Below are 3,677 nucleotides of genomic sequence, written 5' to 3'. Positions count from 1 at the left end.
GGGTAGATGGAGGGGAGGAGGGCATCATCAGGGAGAGGGAACTGGCGGAAGCCACCTTGGGAGAGGGTAAGGAGGGTGGAGAGATGGAGACCGGGTGGGACGTGGGAATACAGGCGCGGCAGTGGGTGGAGGTGGGAGAGGATGGGGGAGACCAACGGGTGAGGAGGATCGAGTTTGCAGGAGGTGTACAGGATCCGTATCCTTTCAAGGAAAAGGAGGAGGTGGGGGAAGGGGATGAGATCGTACAGGATCTGCGTGGGGGAGGGGAGATGGATGCGATATGCGAGACGGAGAGCATGGCGTTCAAGGATTTGGAGGGATTTATAAAAGGTAAGGGGGGGGGGGCGGAGATCCAAGCCAGATGGGCGTAACAAAGGATAGGGCGGATGAGGGATTTATAGGTGTGGAGGATGGTGGAGGGGGCCAGACCCCACCTACGGCCGGAAAGGAGCTTGAGGAGACAGAGTCGGGAGCGTGCCTTGGCTTGGATTGTCCGGAGATGGGGAGTCCAGGAGAGGCGACGGTCGAGGGTGACGCCAAGGTACTTAAGGGTGGGAGTGAGGGCGATAGGATGGCCATAGATGGTGAGATAGAAATCAAGGAGGCGGAAGGAAGGGGTGGTTTTGCCTACAATGATCGCCTGCTGGCTGAGCGAGTGGCTGGCGTTTAAGTACGCTCTCGGGGGCGCTTCTATTGGCCGCTGGGACCATGTGTTCCACTGTGGCGCCCCCACACTAAAAGCAGGCCAGGAGGCGCGCGTCGCCACAGCTTAAGGTGCGCTGGTGCAGAGACCTCTATGGGTCTTCGACGTCCATGACGTCTGGCGCGGATTCAAATCCCGCGCCACGAGGTACCAGAGAGAGGGAGAGGAGTAGATGGGTAGAGAGATGAGGGAGGACAAGATAGTCTTATAGGGAGTGAGGAGGAGATAGAGGGAAAGAAGGAGATAAAGGAGAAGATGGGCAGAGGGTGAAGGAGCAGATGGACAGAGTGCAGAGAATCAGATGGACAGAGAAAGGGACAGAAGCAGATGAACAGAGAGTGGAGAAGCTGTGCAGAGAGAGGAGGGAGGAGGAGATTGACGGAGAGAGGGGGAAGGAGGATATGGCTTAACAGAAAATAGGAATGAATACATAAGCAGGCAACGCCGGGTTCTCTGGTAGTAGCTTGCAAATACTTATTCTCTTACCCTCGTTTGTAGACTTAGATGTAGAAGTACCTTGTTCTTTTGCCAACAATGAATGTGACGATTTATCTTTAATATCGATGTTGCAATGTGTGGTGTGCGTACTGTAAGACCTTCAGTACACACACCATCACATTATTTGACCTGTCGCTCTAACGAAGTAGGCGAGTGTCAGCAATATGTCTTGGGGTCTTATCGTGGCGTGTTTATCTTCTGCCGTTAGGTCAGACGATTGAAATGCCACTTGCACGCTTAGAGTAGCAGATTGACGATGACCAACTTTAAACAGAAATTGATTAATTTTCACACACATTTATTAAAATAATAACAAGCATATAAATTACTTAATTGGGTTCTGGATGCTATTTACAATTGACAATCTGAAGTTCCTTTGGTATTGGTACGTTAATCTTATTGTCACATATATCTCTGATACTTGACGAAAGTGTCTATACATTTATCTTCATGGCTATGTACAGGAATATGGTAATCTTATCAGGCACAGACTGAAACTTGACTATAGACTGGTATAGACAAATGTAGAACTCGTACAGACTGGTACAGACTAATGCAGACTGGTACAGACAAATGCAGACTGACTAATCGGAGGTTTGTACACTCGTTATAATACCTCGCGCGTTCATGTATCACTACGTGAGTGTGATTCGCGAGGAGAAAAGGTTCTACGTTAGTAGCAATCTCATTGGCTGCGTTACATATTAATACGCAGATCGGCAGAAGCAGAATTTGGTCCGTCTCTTTGGCAGCGCCATCTCGTAGTGCGGAGACGGACGAGTGCTGCGCCTGCGTTGTTGTGCTTAGTGGGGCGCGCTTTAGTGGGAAAGTTGTGTACGCGCTGACTACACGGAACTATGTACACAGTACAATGTTTCAAAGCTATCAGCATAGATGTAGCAACTTCGATAATTAAATTCGCAACATCTACGTTTTGTAAATAACTGCGGTCAACAAACACCCGTAACCAGAAGCACCTCTGTAGACCAAAGAGTAGCGCGAGAGCTGTCACTTTCCGGGCTGGCATGTGCGCAGGGTCGGGACGGTGGCGTGGTGCGTGGGCGGCATGACGGCGCTGCTGGTGGTGCTGACGGTGTGGTGCCGGCGGCAGCACCAGGCGGCGCTGCAGGGGCAGCTGAAGCGCGCCCAGCCCGCCATCCAGCGCCACGAGCGCTGCTGCCCGCTGCGCGCCAAGGACCCCTCCATAGACGCCGAATGCTGTTGCCGCCGGCGGAGGGAGGCACAGGCGTGGCTGGCCGCCCGACGGCCCACCGCCGTGCTCCCTTGAAGCTCCACGCAATAAAGCTGTACACCTTTTCATCGTCTATTCATTTCTGTCCCGCTGGACCTCTACATCTGTGTCAACTGATCACAGAACACGACATTACTCAGCGACACCTTTTTCTAAAGGAAATACACTGCCGGGAAAAAATTAGTACACCTGCAAAGACGTCGTATGGCATAGCTACCAGAGCGTCAGATGTGTCTACCCTTTAATAGGGACTGCTTACAGCTAGATGGCTCAGTGCGGTGCAAACGTGTGAAGCAAGCAGTCATCCAGGCCACAGAGATGTACTCGTGCTTCCTACAACCAACTGAGTGAGTTTGAAAGTGGTAGAACTGTTGTTGTTATCAATGGAGAGACGTCTACAGACGTTAAAGTAACCTCTGGCGTGCCACAGGGGAGTGTTATGGGACCATTGCTTTTCACAATATATATAAATGACCTAGTAGATAGTGTCGGAAGTTCCATGCAGCTTTTCGCGGATGATGCTGTAGTATACAGAGAAGTTGCAGCATTAGAAAATTGTAGCGAAATGCAGGAAGGTCTGCAGCGGATAGGCACTTGGTGCAGGGAGTGCCAACTGACCCTTAACATAGACAAATGTAATGTATTGCGAATACATAGAAAGAAGGATCCTTTATTGTATGATTATATGATAGCGGAACAAACACTGGTAGCAGTTACTTTAGTAAAATATCTGGGAGTATGCGTGCGGAACGATTTGAAGTGGAATGATCATATAAAATTAATTGTTGGTAAGGCGGGTACCAGGTTGAGATTCATTGGGAGAGTCCTTAGAAATTGTAGTCCATCAACAAAGGAGGTGGCTTACAAAACACTCGTTCGACCTATACTTGAGTATTCCTCAACAGTGTGGGATCCGTACCAGATCGGGTTGACGGAGGAGATAGAGAAGATCCAAAGAAGAGCGGCGCGTTTCGTCACAGGGTTATTTGGTAACCGTGATAGCGTTACGGAGATGTTTAGCAAACTCAAGTGGCAGACTCTGCAAGAGAGGCGCTCTGCATCGCGGTGTAGCTTGCTCGCCAGGTTTCGAGAGGGTGCGTTTCTGGATGAGATATCGAATATATTGCTTCCCCCTACTTATACCTCCCGAGGAGATCACGAATGTAAAATTCGAGAGATTCGATCGCGCACGGAGGCTTTCAGACTGTCGTTCTTCACGCGAAC

Source organism: Schistocerca americana, chromosome 8 (genome assembly GCF_021461395.2).
Source record: "Schistocerca americana isolate TAMUIC-IGC-003095 chromosome 8, iqSchAmer2.1, whole genome shotgun sequence".
Taxonomy (NCBI): Eukaryota; Metazoa; Arthropoda; class Insecta; order Orthoptera; family Acrididae; genus Schistocerca; species Schistocerca americana.
The sequence above is the reverse complement of the archived record's forward strand: the minus strand, read 5'-3'. Positions refer to the sequence as shown.